This window comes from Dermacentor variabilis, chromosome 3, assembly GCF_050947875.1.
Source record: "Dermacentor variabilis isolate Ectoservices chromosome 3, ASM5094787v1, whole genome shotgun sequence".
In the NCBI taxonomy this organism is placed as follows: domain Eukaryota; kingdom Metazoa; phylum Arthropoda; class Arachnida; order Ixodida; family Ixodidae; genus Dermacentor; species Dermacentor variabilis.
In genome coordinates, this window is record NC_134570.1 from 96,084,002 (window position 1) to 96,106,526 (window position 22,525).

General features: G+C 44.6%; 1 protein-coding gene across 2 annotated transcripts in view; it reads right to left on the reverse strand.

The window, feature by feature from the left end:
* LOC142576061 (uncharacterized) overlaps positions 1 to 3,777 on the reverse strand; it is a 411,410-nt gene extending 407,633 nt beyond the window's left edge. For both annotated transcript variants that reach the window (XM_075685988.1, XM_075685987.1), the window contains exon 1: positions 3,471 to 3,777. The gene's annotated coding sequence lies outside the window, so the exon portion shown is untranslated. The remainder of the gene's footprint in view (positions 1 to 3,470) is intronic.
* Between the last annotated feature and the right edge of the window lie 18,748 nt (positions 3,778 to 22,525).

Genomic DNA, 22,525 nt, shown 5'->3' on the forward strand with positions numbered 1-22,525 from the left:
ATATATTCGAGCGGAACAAGCTTCCATTTTACAATTCAGTACGTGCAAGCAAACATAGTGGCATTATTGAATATCTATGCACACCTGTCATTTAGGCTAAACATGAATGGAATGCAAATTTGCGTTAAAGAATACTAACTTTCTTTCTCCACACTTACTACCTTGTCTAGGAATAGGTTGCGCATGCAGCATACATTCAGCAACCATTAATACTCGCTCTATGTGTGTACTCACCAGCCCTTATAGTTACAATAATCACTGGCATGCTCCTTCGGTGGCGAAACCGGCAAATGGCACCCATCCAGGGCACCTACTGTATGTGGGAAGCCACAAACAGATTGTAACTCGCTCATATGGTCGGCGACCTCACCAGGAGTCATCATCTTTACCCATGTTGCCTCCAGAACTTCCACGACGGCTTCGCAGAATTCTCTGTATATCGCGCTAACCGTCGACCTCCCCAGATCGAACAAATGAGCAATTGTCCGGTCCTCAGCTGACGAACACAGTTTACAGAGGGCCACGGCGACTCGCTTCTCTATACCGACAGGCTGCCACATATTTGTGGTTTGTCGTCTCACTGCTGGTCGGCAGATATCAACTATGTATTTGAAGGTCGTTTCCGACACTCGGAATGATTGCCAGTAGCACTCCCCTCCCAAGTTTGGCAATATCTTCTCAAACCATTGTACATCGCGACGGTAGGCCGAAGCTTGCCTTCGTGCACGGCAGGAAGATGAGGACAGTGCTGCTAGCATGTTGTTCTGGAGCAACAACTGCTTTTTGATCAGGCACGCCCTCTCTGCAGCTGCGTCGATTTCGATGTCCATTGATGAGATCATCGCCAAAGTGAGGGCTATCTCGCGCTTCTTCCTCACATGCTCGCTCTCGTTCCTCATAGTTGATCTGATGACAAACGCGCACAGTCGCGCAAGCACGCAAAAGGGAAAAATTATCCCACACCGCACTACCCACCACACCACAATACACAACGTTTCCCCAATAACAGCCAGCACGACAGTAAAACAGCAGAACGCCTAGCCGACTACAGTCGCGGAACCAAGCAACAACAGCAGCGAGTGTGTCGGCGATGCGCGTGCGACGCTGGCACACGAATGAAGGGAAACCGGCATAACCAGCTATATTTATACTTTGCTTTCACTCACTCTCTCTCTTAGCTCTCTCTTTCTCTCAGTTCGGCGAAGCTGAGAACGTCAAGAGAAACTCAGCGAAGTTCTAACAGCTCCACTGTAGAAAGCAAAAAGGTTCGCAGCGAAGAGTCAAACGAAATTACGCGCAAACTCGCATAACCATCTGGTAGCAAAATTACTAGTTAGTGAGAAATATTGTTTGTTATGTAGGTGTTTTTACTTAACAAGCGTATAACATGACTTCATCAAGTAACAAGGAAGGCCTTTGCGGTCGCTTTCAAAGGAGCACGCAACGCAAATATATTACTGACGCAGATCTAGACGCGATAACGGGCGATGAATACAGACATTCAAAACAAGTATTCAACGTTTGGTTCAGTGGTTATTGAAACAGTCAAAGAGACCGGTGATATCTCCTTCAATGACAGTCGGTTCTTGGATTACAATCCTGTTTTATGAATGCTAGGTGTTAGTTTCGTTAGAATATTCTGTCATTTCAAGAGGTGGAGTCTACGTCTGGGTCACCAACCTGGGTCGCCTTACTTTTATTGCATTACTCATCTCGATTGCCATAGGAATATACATAGCCTTTGTTGTATTCTGTTCCCTGCCGCTCATTTTCCAATTTGTAATAAAGGAGGCATGAATCATCTTTCTTTTCAAATATTCTCAATATGATGTCTAAATCGTTTCTATTCATCTCAATTCACTCTAACACTGCTCGCTATTTTATTGACTGAAAAGAAAAGAGCATAGCCACCTTCATCAGCAGCAAGAAAGAAACCAGGAAAAATAATAGCAATGTTGATGTAATTCTGAATACGTTTCTTTCCTGCCACAGTCTCTGAAGTTCTTGTAGCCAGCAAAACATATTTTCGCGAAATTCAGGTAAAAAAACCATCGCGTGGGCTTCGAGAGCAAGCACACCGCTTCAGCATACACATACGCCCAGCGTATTTTACAAAGTACAGCTGCATTCATTTTCTTCCGGCGGTATAAATATGTATTGTATATGGAATGTCATGCATTCATCGTTTACATCCTTCTTTAATAAAACTTACCCAAAAACTTTACCTTCGAGAAGCGTATGTCATGCGTGACAAAAAATAAAGAAGCTACATGTAGAGCAGCACCTGCTATGTTCATCACTTTTCCAAGTTTGGCGATGAATAGATCAAACACATGATGCAACTGACAAAAAACTACAATGCGGTCGTCTTCGCAGAACCCTTCTTAGCGAAATGGCGTACCAAGGAACACGGTGTGTTTTGTATTTATTATTTACAAATAAACGTGGTACAGTACACTTAAAAGTGCGCTGGGCACTAATGGGTTAAAAGTTTAAAAAATGCACTGGAAGGGCATTCCCATCAATACCTTGATTTGGGCGCGTTGGTTCATCTTGACGGTTTTCATTAAAAGCGCTAAAGACGAAAACGAAGTCCAAGGACGAAGTCGAAGGGCGAAGTCGAAGGACGAAGTCCTGTCGTATGTGTTCCTTCGACTTCGTCTTCGTCTTTAGCGCTTTTTATGAAAACCGGCATTCCCATTATAGGCATCCACATACATCGGTGAATGATTGGATGGCGCTCTGCAGTGACGATGTGTCTCACGTTGATGCTGTAGAATTCCTCCTTTCGACAAAGGCTAGTCGTCCAATTGGTTGAGTGCTGAGAAGAATGATCGTCTCGGCACATGCTATTCTGGACACTGCCACAGAATACGCCACATGGCTTCTTTTCGACCACACTGGTCTTCTCACTACTCTGTCGGTCATCCCTCTGCGGAACGCACAAACACCGAATGTGATGCCAAGCCATATGCTGCACAAAACTGTCGTGTCTCGTCGTCTCTTCGTGGTGGCGCGCTCGATGAAAACCGATGGTTTCATGTAGTATGCACGAAAGAACACTCGGGAATCTATGGAGTGAATTACATTTCTCAAGAAAAACCTGCAGGTTGTTGCACTGACGAGAACCGTTCGTCCTAAATGTTTGTATTCTCTACCCAGTGCTACGAGTGGGCGACAAAATTAGCAGTACATTACTCTGTGATCATAAATTTGATTAATGTTTACAAATACAGCAAGATAATATAACGATTAAGTTATCTCCAATTAAAGCAGCCCTATTTATTACTGTTGCAGGCACGGCGTGTCTAACAACAAGCGACTTGCCCTGGCCTCTACAAATTGTGCTTGAGTTGTGAACTACATGCCCTTTTCATGTGCCACTAACTGGTGCGTGAAAATCAAGCGGCTGTAAAAAAGAAAGAAAGAAAGAAAGAGAGACGCGTTATGTGCCAACTGTGTCAACTCACCGTGACCAGAGAAGACAACGCTTCAGGTTCCCTGCATTTCCGGTTTAGGGCTCACTTTTCGCTCCAGTCCAGTTTTCGCAGTTTCTCGGAACACCGACACATCGACACAAGAGAGCTACAACACCAACTCAGAAATGCATACAACGACGACTAATGCTGACAAAGTTCGTCCACGCAAGGTAGCGCGCGCACAGTACGCGTAACGACCGTCTTCCGGGCCGCGAGGAACGGACTTCCGGGCGGCCGAAATTCGCGCCACACCGGCGAAAAGAAAGCAGCCGCACCTGCACACACGGCGTGTTTCTGCGATGCGGCCGCGTTCGTTTGTTTCGCTCCTGACTTTCAAAATATCGGGCAGTGCCATCGATTTTGGCCTGCGGATCACGTGCCACTCCGACGAGGCAACGCCACCACGCGAGCATCGACGAAAGCGCGGAGGCGGAAATGTGGCTTGTTCGGCGAAACCGCCAGCACCGCGTGGTCTTTTGAACTGGCTTGCCCAAATATGGGGCGAAATTGTAGAAGGCTATTCTTGCTTCAAAGCTAAGCCTTCCGTCTTTTTTTTTTCTGTTTTGTGCGTACGCTCCTGGGTTTGGCGTGTCTGTTACTGCTGCCGGTTACTAAAAACTTAAATCGAGGTTTTCCCGTGCCTGACAGGAGATATGATAATGAGGCACACCGTAGTGGGGGACTCCGGAATGATTTTCACCGCCTGGAATTCCATCAGGTGCGTCCAATGAACCGGCACATGGGCGTTTTTTGCATATGGGCCCCATATATATATATATATATATATATATATATATATATATATATATATATATATATATATATATATATATATATATATATATATATATATATATATACGAAGTTCGTTTGTTCGCCGAATTCTTGCAGCAGCAAATTGGCGTTAATAAACCCTGTGTGATGATCAGGAAATTAGACGAGTACGTATGCGCACAAATGTTCTGCGTGTTAACATAAAAAAAAAGATCCTGCGTAACGCTGTAACATATTATGTCCGCACATCTTTAAAGCGCACTGAGCTCTGCAATGCATTCAACAGATTCTTTGAATAACCTCATTTTCTGTTATATTGAAATTCAGCATGGTGCTACTGAATGTGAGCCCGTACTTGGCCGGACCTCTATAACGGATACGTGGCACCGTTGTACAAAGGTAAGAAAACCTTAAATCCTGCGCCGTAAAAAAAAATTATCTACCGTTTCACTCTGTGTATACACCTGGCATCATCATTCTTCCCTCGGCAAGCGTCACACGTCGCTTTCGGGCTCGTGACACCGGTGAGCATAGGCGTCTTACACAGTGCATCCGCCTAACCCCGTGTTAACATTTCGGCATAGCGGATTAAAGGTGTAGTGCATAAATATCCAAATTTAATGAGCGTAAAGTTGTGACTTTTTTTGTGCTTGATAAGCATAAACACTTCAGTGAGACTACACGTTGCCATATGTTGAAAATAAACAAAACTTTAGGCTCCTCCGTTTGTTGTGAAGCATTTATTTCAGCGCTTCACGAAAAACTCCGCTTCACACGGATGCTAACACGTGCGCTTCGATGTGCTCAGCTGTGTTTGTTTGCTTCTGTTGATTCTTGTCCAGAGCGTTTCATACAGATTCACCGACTGCAGCAGCATCAGTTGATTTCTAAAAATTAGGTGTCGCATATAAATGTCGCAGTTTTGAGAAAAGTGCAAAGTGTTGGGAGCTGCAAGTTTCATGACTGCATTGCAATCTCGCGCTGTACTTACTCAGCAAATCTGGGAATGGGAGTTAGTCCAGGTATGTTTCTGCGACTTGACGTTGCTTCATTTAGTGCAAAGCCCACTGCGGATTTATACCATGTGTCTCAGGTACCTTGTGCCTAATGTTAAAATATGCTAATGTCACGTAGTTAATGTTTGCCGTCGCGATAGCAAGCAGGCTTATATTCTAATTGCCTTATTACTTAATTAGTAATTATCATTTAATCAACGTTATGAAATGTTATACTGAGCGCAAAAGTGTCAATGGCAAATTTGTGGGCCATGCTCAAATATTCTCGATCCGGCTTTCTGTCGCTCAGCACGTGCTACACAAAAGTCCCGCGAAACGAGTCACGTGGCACTTTCTTACGTTTCACTACATTTCTCCACACTTTTATGTTTTACGCGCACGTACTGGGGCCCACACTCTATAAGGATGGTCTCGGTCCGATTCTATTTATTTCTTGTCACACGGTCCGCTGAGTGGCCGATATCGACAGTAGCAGTGGCACGTCGCCCTGCTAACTCATGACGAGTGTCATAGGGAATGAAAGAATGAAGCGATCTAACATCCTTTTTTAAAGGTGCAATATTTTTTACATATCTTGTGCACTTCAGAAATAGAGGCCACACTTTCACGTTTACACTGCAGTTTCTAGTAAAGGTGCTCCGTAATTTGTTATGTTTACAACGAAACTCCTGCAGCAGTGTATATCGTTTATAAAAAGAAAGTGCGCACCATTTTCTTCCCTATGCTTTTAAATAGAATTATCGTAGAAACTTATGCACTGAATGCATGGTTCAGCTAAATAACAATCCGGCACGCTTGGCGTGGCTTCCGTCCCCGAGCGTGTAGAAATGAGCGGTGTAGCGCATAGATCATGACACCGACAACCAGGAGGATGATGTGACGATGACACTGATGATGTTGGTAAGCTGTATACTTCGTCGCTTCGACGTTCCGCACTCTGTATCGGTATGTGTATGTACGTATGTGAAATCCTTTCTCACTTCTGCTTGTCGCATGAACGCTGACTCAAGTACGCGGTACTACGTATAGTGGTCCGGGCAGTACGGAAGTGAGCCGGTGTCAGCGCTCGCATGAAAATACAGTAGGAGCACCGAGGGCGGAAAGGCTCGGCAAATGAGGTGCGCGGCCTGCGAGGAAGACCCTTTTGTCCGGCGTTTGCAGCGGGCCCTGTCAGAGCGTCCCCGCGTGGAGAGCCCCGGATGCGGACAGCCACTAATGCAATCACACGGCAGGGAGGAACCGGCCGCGCAATACCTCCAGAGACACGAGGCAGGCGGCGGTCACGACACATGGGGGGAAAGACGAACGCGGCATCGGACGCTGAGAGGCCATTGTGCAGTCGTGGGATGCCCGAAGAGTGCCATCCGCTCTTTATTTTTCACGGCACGTTCTAGCTTTATAGTGGCTACAGCTGAGGGGCATGTCCTCGGCTAAATACACGAGGCCCGAACAATGCCAGTGCTTGGCGCTCTGGACAGGCTGAAGCGCCCGTATACAGTAGCGTGTCTTCTCAGCCCTTCGTGCTCTTTGGAAATTAATTTTCGTTCAACTCTTGTTCAGGACGCCAGACACTGCCTTTAAGTTAGGTGGCGACTATTTCATACCATCAAAGTTGTGCGATCTACTCAGAGAGCATTTCTCTGATTTTATGCACCCGTTTCGTGTTATCGGTCTCCTCAGACCCGTTAGTGTGCGAACCGTCCACACAGACGAACCACCATGCAGCTTCATGCAACTGTGCAAACTAAAGTACAACTGTCTGTCTTTTTTGTTTTATTTTTTGTTTTTAGAAATGAAAGGTAGGTTGGAGTCCCAACATTCTGAATCGCACAGGAACTGGGGGTAAAGGCAAGATGCTCCAGTAACTACAACTATGCTAATAATGACTCGCTTATATTTCTAATGAAACCTTTTGGCCTTAACAAATACGCGCACTTGACAGTTGATTGTAGCAGTCTGTGCTCGCATTGCACTTTGCTGACCAAGTCTCACCAACAGCAACCTCACAGTCCCTCACCGCCACGGCTGTAACACTAAAACTCACGCCTCTTTCTTTAAGCGCACTCAGCACTGCCATGCAAGAGGGTTTAGTGTTAAGTTTACCACCACCAACCCTGTACTATGGGCATTAAAATGCAGTAATAAGCCAGAACAGAAGCTTGCTCTTCATTCCAGCCACAATTCATCTACAGGGGCTGTCGCCAGGGCAGTAAAATTTGTTGCTTGGGGAGTTGGTTGAGGACTAAGGAATGCATAACGGTAAGAGAAGAAAACAAAGAGCTAAGAAAAAAAGGAGGAGAAAGTAACACAAAACGGAATTGGCGTAAACTCTTTGTTCCTTTCGGCTCCCTCTCATTAAGTGTTTGTTTCTTTGTCGCATTATTTTCCATTCCTAAGTTTTCGCCAGTAAATATACTGAGCGTGCATGTGTTAGTGCGTATGACTGTGAACTTTGTTTCCTCGCCACTTCACATGGACAGCTTGTCAAGCATGTCGCTAGATTAAGCCCTTCGATACCATCAAACGCTTCCTCTCTCATATACGGGCCTCTGCCTTTCTGCAGACTGCGCTCTTCATCCTTTTTTCGGTCATCTTGTCCACGTACTTTATCTGTCCTGCTAGCCGGACTCCTCTAGAACTGGAAAATGTGCTCGTTAACAAAATAAAAGTACAAGAAAAAATGAAACTCATATAAGCTGCGTAGTTAATAGGCAGTGCATTGCTTCGTGCGACAGTCAGAAGTCAGGCAGTGTTTTTTTTTTTTTGACGCAGCCACTTTTGTAACAATAGCTTCCACATTAAGCTTGCACCATGGTTTTCGCCCAGGAAAACGCAAACGAATGGGATAAATTAAACTTCCGTGGGGGATTTCTACCTGAAAGAACATAAATGCGCTGTTAAACGAAGTTTAAGCGTCCGTTGTAAGCCGTAGAACCCCATTTTTTATGCTATGCGGCATATCACCAATAGCAAAAAGTAACAAAAGAAAAGAAAAGAACAAATGAATGGTCGGTTCATGCCACTGACGCTAGAATTATATCCTCGCATGTATACCTGTGGTCGATAGAAAACAAACATACTCAGAAACTTGTACACCACGTCCACGTTTCAGCCGTAACTCGTAAAAGCCGTTCGAAAGAGCAACCCATCTCTGAGTGTGTCGCTGAAATATGCATTAGACTCACGGACTCATGTTCTTTTCCCCTACCTCCTAGACGTTAATGGACGCGCACAAAGCAAGAACAGGCCAAAGAACGTGAATATCCGGGAAGCGCAAGCAGGCGTGCACCCTACTCACGTACGCGCATTATTCGAGAGTCGTCGCTTTTGAGCGAGCCATACGCTGGCACTACTAAAGTGTACAAGTGCCGTTGCTGCCGTTGCCAAATCGACATACAAAGCAAGGCATCATAGCGCTGCTTGGAAACCGGCCGGACAATGTGAATTTGCGAAAATGAAATAAACAGCAAGTGCTGGACAGTTTGCGCAGCTTCGCTTACTAGACGCGCGAGAGAAGTTAGCGAATACTGGTTTGTCTTTCAGCGTTAGTAAGGTTAAAGAGCGTAGCCGGCATCAGGTAGTTTTCGCGGGCCAGTTGTAGCCCATATTGTCTGGCATTAGGGCAGACTCATCGTCGTCGTGAACATTTTCCAGTTCGCTTTGCCAAAGAACAAGATTGCCGAACTTTGGGATTTCACCGTCTGCCTTCCTACGCAGCGTTGGAATTCAGCGCATTTCGGTGCTTCCGCTTTATCGCGGCAATATAGCTGGGTTCGGCTGAATACTTGCACACTACTTGCTTGCAGTGGTCAAGCATTGTTCGCTGAAGCGTTCGGCGGCAGCACTATCTTGTGTTTCCTTTCGCTGGCTGCGTCGGTGAAGAACGCATTTACACTTGGCAGTGGGAGCAGCCGGATATCCAAACAAGTTTTCCAGTACGTTTTCCTAATACGTTTATGTTGTTCTTCGGTACACGGAGTTGGGTGCTTTTTTTTATAGCAAACCTCTCTTTGCCTGCTCTTTGCCTGCTGACTGCTGGTTTGCGCGATTGGTCTGTACCGGACGTAGTGCAAACAAGCACCAGATATATATTCCAAGCATAGGCGGCCCGTAGTGGCCGGTAATGGACGTAAGCGCAAACGCGAGCTTTACCACAAGCACGCCGCGTTCGTTATGGCGTTGACAACATTTATACGCCTTCGTTTCTTCCGCCGTTTTTTGTGTCATCGTCACTGAATGGTCATGTCGTCGTCTCCGTTCCACAGTCACCATTCTGCCGTCTTCGCGCCGTCATAATCAAACATATGTCGCTGTTTTCTACTCGTCTACCATCATCGTCATAACATCGTCCTCATGCCGTTGTCATCATTCCACCGTTGTCGTATAGCCGTCGTCCTCCCACTGTCGCCCCACCGTTGGGGTCACATCGCCATCATACAAGCATCGTGATCATTCAAGCATCGTCAGCAAATTGCCATTATATCATCGTCGTCATTACAGTATCGTTATCCTCTCATCGTGCCACCATCGTCCTTTTTCTGTGCCCTCATTCCTTCTTCGTCATTCCATTGCCGTTATTGCGTCGTCATCATGCATTCGTCGTGATGCCGTTGGGGTAGCTCTATCATCGTCATCCCATTTTCAACATAGCTTCGTTGTCGTTGCATCGTCATTATTCCAGCATCGTCATCCTCTTGTCATCATACCGTCGTCGGCATTCGTTTGTTGTCGCCATTCCGTAGTCCTGACGTCGCCATCACACGTGCCAAACGCATGTTCGAACGCCACTTGTTCATGTTTCTCAACAAAAATGTGTACGACGTGGTAGTGCGCTCAATACTGGCAAACAGGCACTAAACAAGAACACTAATCTTTGAGAGCACCAATGAAAGATGCTCAATACTGGCAAATGGGCACTAAACAAGAACCCTATTCTTTGAGAGCACCAATGAAAGCTTCGGTTAAATCTATTCCCACAGCCCGTGGGATGCGCGTATTTAATTTTCTTGTGTTTCCGTTTTGTGCGTAGAAAAACTTCGCACCCTGAAGGGTGCTGCTTTCTCGAATCGGGGACACCCTAGTCCTTAAAGGGCAAGATTGAATTTTCGATGAGGACAAATGAAGGTGTTTTTCTTTTTTTCTTTTTTTGCCTATCATATATTGTGGCAAGCAAACGTCATGACAGTTGCGAATGTTGACGCAAAAACTGTACCAAATGAACTTTAGTAGATCTCAAACTTTAATTGCTATCGAACCCTCGTCTCATATATATCGTGGCGCACCGATGTCTGAAATTACATAAAGTGTTGTTTGTAGGAGTTTTCTTTTTTTTGGTATTAGTCGGCCACCTTTGTAAATAATATGTCCAGTATCAGGACTAGCTTGATAAATTATCTCGCAAGAGCTTGTCGCGAATGAGGGCTAAAATGCGAGGAAATTATACAATGTTTTCAGCTACCGCTCTTCTCATCGGAGGTATGATTAGGTTTTGCTGTTATGTGCAGCGTAAGTTTTTGTACTGCCCTAAAAGAAAAGTTGTTAGTGATGGGACAAACCAACATCCTTATGGACCAAGAAATATTTACTGTGAGTTGAATGGGCTTCCGCTGTATGTGGCAGAAAATTTGACAAATATTGGAGCGCTATACGCATGTGGTTAACGAGTCACACGCATTGCTTAATAAGAAAACTCACGAAAAACCGTGAACTCAAAAAAGGCAATGCGATACTGATGACCCTGGAATGAGCAAGGGTGTTGAGCTTTTATATAAGCCAGATACGTATATGAGCCATATAAGCCATTAAATCTTAACTACAGCGTTGTAATCCTTTAGGAATGGTATGCTTTGTGTGGTATCTTGCGTTATGCAGCGTTCTTGACGGCATCTTGCATCGTCATCAGTAAAACTCGGCTAAATCAGCTGACCACACAGTGGCAGTTTGTACGTATCTGGAGCGTACAATGGTGGTGTTTGCTTTCCATTCGCTGTACGTAAGGATGCCACCATAGAGGCAGTGACAGCAGTGAAATCAAAGTATTATTCAAAAACAGAGAACTGGGCAAGTTGGAATGAACGTTCACTTTAATGACAGCGCTTGTATTGTCCATTTCCTTCCTGTGCGTGTCCTTTCTTTTTGTTACTACATGCTGAATGAACGTAGGGAAGACAAGTGCAAACGGTGAGTTCTCAAACTTCAGAACCCCGAAATTCAGCGAACACGTTTTGGGCCCCTGGGCGACTCTCCAAGCAACTAACAAGCTATAAACATGCGGCAAACAAGCCCAGGCATTCTGGGCTTGCTTGACGCCAGCATTATTACATGGCTGAAAGCTATTTTGCTTTAAAATTTTTCGGGACTTTATTCACAGAGCTTTTTGTTCGTAAGTGCTCTTTACCATTGGTTACCCGCCTTTGCTAATATGTCCAGCACCAGGACTGGCTGGAATTTGACTGTACGAAGAATTTATGGCGTATAGGGACCTTTCGTGATTACGGGCTGTGGTGATAAAGAAGAGCAGATGATCACTCATATTCTGGATAGGAAAAAACAGCGTTTTGAGGCTTAAAGAAGGTGTCATCAAAGGCAAGCCCGTGGATGATATTTGGGCATTTCTAAAAGAACATAAACAAAAAGGTGACAGTAAAGGGGTAACAGCTTGGATGGAAACAGATTCATCGGGTGTTAAATTCACGATTTCTGTTCTTCGTTAAGGGTTGCCTACAATTGGTAGCTTCGCTAATGATACTCTCATGTCAGACATCACGATTGGCTGGCATCACTTCTTACGAACGGTTCTATCGTAAGAACGGTTCCATCGTAAGAACGGTTCCATCGTAAGAACGGTTCTATCGCAAGAAAAAACACCGCTCGGCACACCATGCTGATCCACGTACCGTTCCAGGTGCTCCTATGCTGGCCCCTTGTCATCCCGTGCACATTACCGGACCCGTTACGATTGCCGACGCCATCTTCTGTCAACGCAACTGAACCCGTCGCCACCAGCCAACCCTTCTTCGCCACCTTTCCTACTGGAAATCCAGTTCCAGCGCGTACGGAAGTGCCCGTCTGGCAACACCCCGCCTCGCCTGCGTCACTTGTCACAGGACCGCACCAAGCAGTACATAACCGGGACTGGAATGGCGCCTGCGTGGGGCACGACACCGCTCGGCACACCATATTGATCTACGTATCGTTCCAGGTTTGTTACCTTTGCAACACAAAGGATTCTCGTAGTAGTGACCACTTTCTCATTGCTGTGGCTTGCCCATTTCACGTAAATTGGCGCTTTGTGATTTGTTTGTGTAGTGACATGATTGCTTTTGAACTGCTTTCAGAACTTATGCTGTTATTGTCAGGTGATGTCGAGTTAAATCCAGGCCCACTTAATGCTGCCGACCTCACCGCTTTGTTAAAGTCAATTCGAGCAGAAATCGTAGAAATACGAGCATTTCAAGCAAACCAAGACAAGATATTATTGTCCCTTCAATCACGCGTAACACTGCTGAAATGCACCAGACAAACACCAGACAATGATTCTTCAAAATGCAAAACAACTCAGATCCGCAACGATAATGCAGCTCTAAAAACTACAAGTATAAATACTAGTAATAGGATGCGACGAAATAAACTACTATTCTTAGGATTAGAGGACTGTGTTGGTGAGTCATGGAAGGAGTCCGAAGATAAAATATTGGCATTGTGAGCAGATAATCTAAACATTAAATTAGAACCCAACTCTATAGAGCGAGCGCACCGAATCAGCAAATTTTGCGAATCAAAAAAGCGGCCTATCGTAAAATTCACCCATTTTAAGACAAAAGACAACATTCTGTCTCATGGACGAAAATTAAAAGATGCCAGCTATGCCATCAAAGAAGACTTCGAGGCTACCACGCGCGCGTCTAGATCTAAACTATTACAGTTCACCCGAACTCAGAAATGTGCATTCAAACTCAGTTTCGATAAACTTCATATCGGTAATAAGTGTTTTTTCTATGACATCGCGTCTTCTAAAGTTGAGGAATGCACACCACCAATGCGTCATGCGTACACCCGAACTATAAATTCTGTAAGTACACCCACGGTCTTGACCAAATGATGCCTCAAGAATACTAGCTCAAGTTCCACTCCCAAAAGGCTGCCTAAGTTTTTGAATTTCAACATAGCATGCGCTTACATACGAAGTGTAGTGCCAAAGCGAGATCAGTTACACAGCTGTATTAGCGACACAGAATCCGATATCATCTTGCTAACAGAAACTTGGCTGAGCTCGGACATGGACGATAACAAAGTTTTTCCGTCTACCGCTAACTTCACATTATACCGTAACGATAGACAAGGCCGAAGGGGAGGAGGCGTTCTTATCGCTGCTAGAAAGACATTATCATCTTACCTAATATGTCACGATAGTAACCTTGAACTTTCATGGGTATGTGTCTATAGCAATACGATAAGAACAGTTTTTGGCATTTGTTATAGACCACCTGATAAACAGCAAGCATTCATTGATTTGCCTAGCAAACATTAAACACAAGCTGCCGAATGCACAGGCTTTTCTTTTCGCAGATTTTAATTACCCCAGATTAACTGGAGTAGGCTGTCTGTATCAACAGCGACCTTTTCTACTGAAGCAATGGAGTTTCTTGAAGTAACAAAAGATTTCAACCTCCAGCAGATGATAGCATGCACCACCAGAGACGATAACATACTCGACTTACTTCTTACAAGTCACCCGGACGGCATTTCCGCCATTACCGCGATACCTGGCTTCAGCGATCATTGTTTGCTGCACGTTGTTATTCGTCTTCCACTGAGTAAGAAATCATCTAGCCAAAAACTAATCTCTGACTACCGGAGAGGTAACTATGAGGCCATAAACAGTGGACTAGAGTCATTTTGGAAGAACTTTCAGACCACTTTTTCGTCACGCACAGTGACCTCCAACCGGGAGCTATTTAGAAACGCAATGTTAAAGCTAAAAGATAAGTACCATACCCACTATTCTCGCTAAATCAGACTATAACAACCCTTGGTTCACTAAACGTGTACAATCTCTTATTAAACGTAAAAAACGTCTCTACAGGAAACCAAATCAAAGTAATAACACTGCAGCGTGGGAAAGGTATCGCGCATGCGTAAAACTGTATATTCAGGAGCTTAGTGAAGCTAAAGATAAATTTAACAGTCACAAACTACTCTCCATTCTCCAATCCAATCCAAATAAACTTTGGCGCATGCTCTCCACTAAAGACAGATCTAACACCATCGAACTCGTTGACCTGGATGGTGAACCTATCCATAATGCTGAATGCGCAACCACCCTAAATAACTACTTTTCTTCTGTATTTACTGCTCCCATTCACGTATCTGACCTGCCCACGCTTACTGCTTCAGTGCAAACTGTGCCAGACCTAGACATATACGCGGAGGGCATATTTAACCTAATCAACAGTCTTAAACCATCGTCTTCCGCTGGCTGTGAGGGTATTAGTAGTAAACTTCTGAAGAACACCTCTCATGTATCAGCACAAATACTCTGCGTACTATTCAAACAATTGCTAGATACGGGGACCGTTCCCGGTGACTGGAAGAAAGCTAATATCTTGCCCATTCTTAAACCAGGTGACCGCTCAAACCTTACCAATTATCGTCCAATCTCCCTTACAAGCATCCCCTCAAAATTACTAGAACACATTATAGCCTAAAGCCTAATGAAATTCCTTGAAAGCAATAATTTTTTCTACCCATTTTAGCATGGTTTCCGAAAACACTTATCGTGTGATTCCCAACATGCCGAATTCACCCACGACATTCTGCTTATCATGGGCAAGAACCTGCAGATTGACACCGTTTTCTTAGATTACTCAAAAGCTTTTGACAAGGTGCCTCACAAGCTCTTACTGCAAAAACTATCTGGACTTGGAATCTGTAATAACTTACTCAGATGGATTGAACAATTCCTATCCGGGCGCACACAATACACTTCCCCAAACAATCACCGCTCACCTCTTACCGATGTGACTTCGGGCGTCCCTCAGGGCGCCTGTCTGTCCCCTTTATTATTTCTACTCTATGTAAACGACTTGCCTACTAGCATACATTGTAAACTACGACTTTTCACAAACGACTGCGTAGTTTACAACACTGTTAACTCCTCTGACGATGTTCTTTGCCTGCAGCATGACCTTGATGCCATCTCGTCATGGTGCGAGAAATGGCACATGCCTCTCAACTTATCGAAATGCAAATCTATGTCTTTTACCCGGAAGTGCAGTCCCTTTCAGTCCACTTATCGCATGAGCTCTGTCAACATCAGCGCCACTTCATCTTACAAGTACCTGGGTCTTATTTTGACGTCATTACTCTCTTGGATAACACATATCGAAACAATACGTCGCAAAGCTGCGCGCTCACTCGGGTATCTACAAAGAACTCCAAAGAAGGCATCCCCAGAAGTAAAAAAGTTGGCGTACGTAACACTTTTCCGTCCACAACTCAAATTTACTTCTGCTGTCTGGCATCCATCTCAAGATGGATGCTATCTTGGATACCTAGCCGCATCATTAGAATCCGTCCGTTGAAAACCGAGCCACCCGCTTCATCACTTCACATTATTCATGGTACACTAGTGTCATGTTTTTGAAGCAAACAATAGGTCTGCCAACACTGAAGTCTCGCCGCATCATATCACGTCTTTGCTTGCTGCACTCTTGTTTTTACAATCCACGCTCAAGGCACCACCATCTTAAACCACCATTACAAACTTCCTCTCGCATAAATCACAGCTCTGCCATAGTACGTTTACCGAGCCGCTCATCTGCCATGACCACTTCCTTCTTTCCTGATGCAATCGTTTATTGGAATGCGCTCCCTGACAGCTTCATTACCTGTACTGACCGCAAAAAAATTTCGTGAATACCTAACAAATCACCCTGAATAACTTTCTGTTCCCAGTGTACATCATTCATGAACCCATCATAAACCACTCGGAAAAGTCTACCCTTGTCAACCCTTCCACCTAGTCTTTTTCTTTTGTTTCTTTTATTGCGAATGTATTGCCGTGTTAGTTCTTTAAATTCAAATTGTGTGCTTGATTGTTTAAGGTCCTAAAAAATCAGCAGCTCTTTTTTTATTTATTTTTTCGTTGTTTTGCACGAAACCACTCTTAAAGGTGTTTGTATTGCCCCCCCCCCCCCCTGTGTAATACCTTCGGGCCTTCAAGGTGATAATAAATGAAATGAATACAGGCCCTAGTCTGCTATGCCCTACACAGAGAGATGGCTAAGAGGAGAATTCGGTGGGAAGTAAAAGCTCAGAAACATAGCACATGAAATGAAACCTAAAAACCAGAGCACGAGATTGTCTGAGCTGTTCAAATAAGTTACTTGAGTGTCGAAAAGTTCATAAAGCCTTGACTGCGTTTTATTGTGACGGACAGCGTAAAATAGTATTATGGGATCATAATGCGCCGGATCGCAGTACCTAGTCGTCAAGGCGGCTTATAGTGTCTGCGCGAGTGGCGTCTTTTTGCACCACAGCGATATTTAAACTAAAGAAATGTTGATGCAAAGCTGAATTCGCTCGTCATCTAGGCTCGCAACCAAGGCCCCAATTCACAAACCTTTTCTTCCGGGAGTGCTCACTGCCATTCGTGAGCCTCCTTCGCTAACAATATCTCTAACATCAGGATTGGCTGGAATTTCGCTGTCGTGAACAATTCTAGCATAAGGACGTTTCGTGAATACGGGCCCTGGAGAACAATAATGCATGGGCTAGTCATAAAAGCGAATGTGCATTACAACAGTGTAGTCAAGCCAAAATCGCGTATTTGCACGATAATGGAAGGTTCTTCGCAGGTGCAGCACCCCTAGGTCTGTGTTCCCACAAAAATTCATACGCTGCAATTGCTCGTGACAGCCAATTTCCAACAATTCTAACGCTGGACATATTATTAGCGAAGAAAACCTGGAGCCGAGTTAACGAAGGTTTTTGTTCGTAAGAACCTTTTCTGATTGGTCGGTGACATTTGCTGATATGTTGGCTGCCCCTATTGGACTATACGTGTTCTTACGAACTTTACTATCTTCAGATTCTTTTGTGAATACAGGCTCTGGGCAATGAAAAATCACTCCCTGGTTAAGAGCCTTTGTGAACTGCGCCCCTAATATAATCTTTTCGGTACCGACAACGCATGCGCATTACCTCTGCTTCACTTGCGAGGGGGGTTTGGCTTTTGGGCTGTTGAGCGGTGCTCTATTTGCTGCAATCAGCCACAGGCTGAAAAAAGATTATCTAGAGGCCACAAGTCAAACCTATAAAGCGCGACCGAAAATAAGCACCTATATCAGGAAGCACCTCGTGAAGTGCGCTTAATAGCCTAAAGTGCGAGGTGACACGACGCTCGTGTCTTTGGATTGGCCCTTCACTTCATGTGACAGATTTCGGAGCCTCACACCTGTCCTCAAGTCTCGCGGCGCTTCGTTCAATAGGTGATACCGCGCAGGCACAATCAAGTGGCCGATAATGAAGGCTGCTAAAGAGGTGCTCGAACCGCATCTTACCGACAGTGCGGTGGCTTTGCGATGGCTAATAGAAAGTGACGAGTTGAGAACCATGGTGAAGCCCCATCTTTTTCCATGTGACAAGAGGCTATTCTCTTCTACGATGGGCAGTTTTCTATACATTGTCACAGATCTCATGGGGTAATTCTTCTTAAGAGCAATCTATCATCCCCCCAACCCTCCTTTATTTTGCATTCAGAGTACGCTGCACTTTCTTACAAGAACAGAGATCCTCTGTTCGCTCTCAAGCGGCTTCACCTACCGATTCCCGACTGATTTGTGCCTGCAAAACAAGACAAAAAAGTTCGATCGTGCCTCATCGTCCTCACGCCTCCACCTTCGCTCGTCCACGCTTTGATTTGAAGACGGGTGCCACGGACGTGGCATGTCATTCGCTCTGCCTCCAGGGAGGCGCGGATGCTCATCCGCAGAGCATCCGCGCCTTCCATGCGCCAATGTTGACGCCGTCTCCTTATTTTTTTTTTCTTTATTTCTTTTTTTCTTGTCTCTTGGCGTCTAGAAAGCGCCGGTGGTTTCACCACTACCGTTTGTTGCTATGGCTTCGCAGCCGTTGTGTGTTCTTGCGCTGGGCTTCTTTTCTCCCTCGTGGACCGTCGAGCTGCGGTGTCAGAGGAACGGTGGGCGTGAACTTCCGACACAACGGCAGCCGCTGCTTTCGCTGCCGTCCCTGGCTGTAGCGGGACTAGTTTCCTGCGCCGTTGTCGTCTTCGTTGTTCCTGCCCGTTGGGACCGTGATTGCTTTTCTTGTTCGTGTTCTTGTTCTGCCTCTTACAATGGTTCGCATTCTTCTCTTTGTTGGTTTTTTTTTCTTTCTTCTTTTTAAGCTGGTACCAGCGCGGTGTCCTATCTTTTTCTTTATTAACAATATGTAAGAAAGTCTTGACATAAGAGTATAGTACCGGCTGCTCCTTGGTTCCCTAGTAAACGTGGAAGTGTTTTTTAAACATTGGCACACAATAGGTAATAAACGGCGGAGAAAAATGAAGATATACGTTTGCAGCAACAATCTTCTTTCATTGTTATGCTACGTCGCTCAAGCTTCACTCTCCTATGATTTAGATGCAGTGGTTTGCAACGGGTGTCCGTAGGGCCTTTGGCATCGACAAGCCATTTTCTGGAGCCGCGAAGCCTTCGCTCATAGATGAACCTCTCAGTTACAAAACTCCCCTTCTTCGATGACTACCTCGTCCTGCCAAATGAACGTGTGCGGAGCATTAACGGAAACAACCTTGAACAGGGGTGCTGAAAAAATAAAATATAACATTCCTACTTAAGGATAAGGATGGCGGACAACAGACACGTCGCCAGTTCCTGCACTTACCAAAATCATGATTGTTGAGTTGGATAAGCAGATATCGCCATAAAAAAAAAGGAAATGCAAACGCAAGCATGCTTTTTCAACAACCTACGAACCACTGCGCCGCGAATGAGCTAACGGCGTTGAAAAGGATGTTATACGGTATAATAGTGTCATTTAACCAGCAAGAAGTGGCAGCACTACACAGATAATGACAAAAGAGAAAAAGAAACAGAACATGCGCTTTCTCATTTAATCTGTGTGTGTTTGTGATGCACTGCCACACCACTACGGATGTTTACAAACTCGACCAGTTTTCTAGTCCAAGGCGACAAACTGCATACGCCTTCCTTCTGCACTTTTTCTGTGCTGGAGTAAAACATTTACACAATGTTGTCCAACAGGCAGGCTGAATATACTTATCTGTTGATGCGCACCATAGTATTGCTTGTTTTGTGGACGGATTAGGAATAGACATTAGCACTGCTTAGTGTCCCTATAGCCACACATTTAGTGGCCTCGGCGATAAGGACGACCTATGAAGGTAGGGAATTTAGGCGTAAGTTTTTCCATAGTATTTATAGTATGCGTTGTCTCATCGCCCCGATACCAGTAAGGTCTTTCGCGGTCATATTCATATGTCACCATTGTTGGTCATATAGCAATTATTCAAACTAGAGGTCCTATGACGTTAAACTATTCCAGTCAATTTTTAATCGGCTCTCCTGATGTCAAGTTTACGTAACCACCAACGCAAGCATCGGGCGGTGACCTGCAGCGTTGTCTCAACAGCTCAATCAAATGATCTCCTCGTTTAGAGGAGGTCACTTTTGTTTGCTTTAAAAGCGGATAACGCTGCCCAAATTGCGCGCTTTTTCTAATCGAACTGGATGATAAGAGGCAAGGAGCACGCTCATATGGAGAGGGATTCGATAAGGTCGTGTCAGCGCGGTTAAAATCGATAACCGGATGAAGAGGGAGGTGCAAGCGTCTGCGATTGGTTCGCTTCCCCTTACTAGACTGCGGTGGCTTAACCGAAATCGCAGCGGCGTGCAACCGAAGGCTAAGAGTGCTGCTAAAACGGATTCTCAACAATCAGAACTTGCAGAGCGAACTTATATGCGTGCTGAAAAGGCTCGCTAATGTTATGTTGCCAGGCAAAAAGTTTACTATACGCAAATAAATTCGTGCTCTCCGACAGATGCCAGTGTCTGAGCGATCAGCGGGAGGCATCTTCTATCCCTTTCGAAACGGTGCAGTATCCGGCTATCCAGAGAAAATTCAGTTTTGTTTGGCGTAATAATGCATCTTTAATGCCTACACGTCATTTTTACGCGGACATTTTTCGCGGTCTTGTGACGTCGCGCCACAGACAGGCGAAGTGGGCGCAGCCCGAAAACCTTTGACCAATAGCAGAGGGCTAATGGCGAAAAGCGGCGAATCAGAAATAACTATTTTCCTTTTGTTCGGTCTACTCGTTAATAATCAGTGTGTACACGCCATAAAAGATGGGGGGCTATTCTGGTTCTCATGACGTTGTGTGACGGACAGGTGAAGTGGGGCTGGCCCGAAAATTTTTTTTACCCATTGTAGAGAGTTCATAGCAGAGTTGGAATAGAAAAGTTTAGAATAGCTTTATGTTACAGCGCCCAAAGACAAGTATCACTTCATCGTTTGAATAAAAATTGACAGTCTCTTAAGTGCCTCTAATGCATTGGTTACGTCCATGATACGTGACGCCATATATTGTCACGTACGTGTCCTTCACAACTCTACCTTAATCCACCTCGCTCCTATATTGTAGAAACCTCAATCCACCTTAATCCACTTTAGCTTTAATCCACCCTGCTCTAGTTTGTATGAATCTCAATTCATTTCATTTAATTTTATTGCACCTTAATACCCCTTAATCCACGATGCTCCAATTTCTGCCAACATTAATCCACCTTCATCCACTTTATTAAACCTTAATTCACTTTAATCCTCCTAAACTTGAATTCACCGTCATTCACTTTACTTCACCTTACTCTAACTTGTTCTAACCTTAATTCATTTTACTTCACTCTAATTTACCTTAATTAACTTCTATTCACTTGTATGCCCTTTTATTCATACTAATTACCATAATTCCTACTACATGACGTTTCTATACGATTTACTGTATTCTGTATTTCTACTGATGTCATACAAGACACATGGAAACTCTTTTTACTTCCAAAAATTATTGCTCATTGGAATCGACTGACGTCTCAGCAAATGTGCAGTGTGAATGAAGATGTTTTTTTTTTCCAAACTTGTAAACCTCCTGCTTTAATGCCTTCGGGCTAAGCGGGGAAATGTGTGAATAAAGAATGGCATTTACTATCTTCCGTATTACTGCTGACGTCAAACAAGAAGCTGGTGACGTCACTGATGATGATCTTTGGTACCATCGCTTGATCACCCCGAATTTTCATCGTCATGGGACACATAATGCTTACGCATGAGAACTACGTAGCATAAGATGTGGTACACTTAGTTATGTAATTAATTCAATCTAAACAACCGACACCTTCAAAATCGGTATGAGAATACGCGCTGACGCTATTAGTAAACAGGAAGCCTCATTAAAACCTTGCTACGTACAACTGCACGTGCCGGTGTAACCGGATGTCTTTCAATACTTTTAAATGTTCAAATATCTTTGTGCACGCTCACCTGTAAGAAGGGTCCGGTTTAGCCAATCTCGTCAATCAGTGGTGAATAATACAAATTCACCACTGAGACAAGTAGGGTTCTTTATTTTCAGTGTTTAATATGGTACGATCTTCCGTATACGCGTGAGAAGTAAGCTTTCTTTTACACTCTAACATTGCAAATTAACCGTTGCGACTATACAAAACTGTAAACACTTTCTTATATCTGAGGCGCGCAAAGCGATGTCGATTATTGGGACTACCATAACTGTGCTTTAGCAAAAACTGCCGTATTTCACACGTGCGAGCGACATGCAGTGTTTAGCAAACAACTGTTTTGCTTTGTGCAGCCGCCACTGCAGTCAGATCGCTCTCTAGCCACAAATTTGACTTGTGCAATGGGATTTTCCTCCGTTCGTGATTGAGTTTATTCCCGAGATAATGCGATTAGCTTCAGTTAACTCCACTGGCTATATTAGGCTGCAAATAACGGCCTGTTTCATTTTTTCACTTCTTCGGGCGCCTCGGTAAAACTAATCGAAGCTGGATTAAGCGTTTAGTTCGTTCTCACCAGTAAAGGTAGGGGTATGGGGGAGTGCCAAAGACTGCTTTGAATGCGTGTAACGAGAGCATCCTTGGCGGTTTTAAAGGCTTTAGTAAACACTGCCGTCATCGATTCCTGTTCACTGACAGCTCGGTT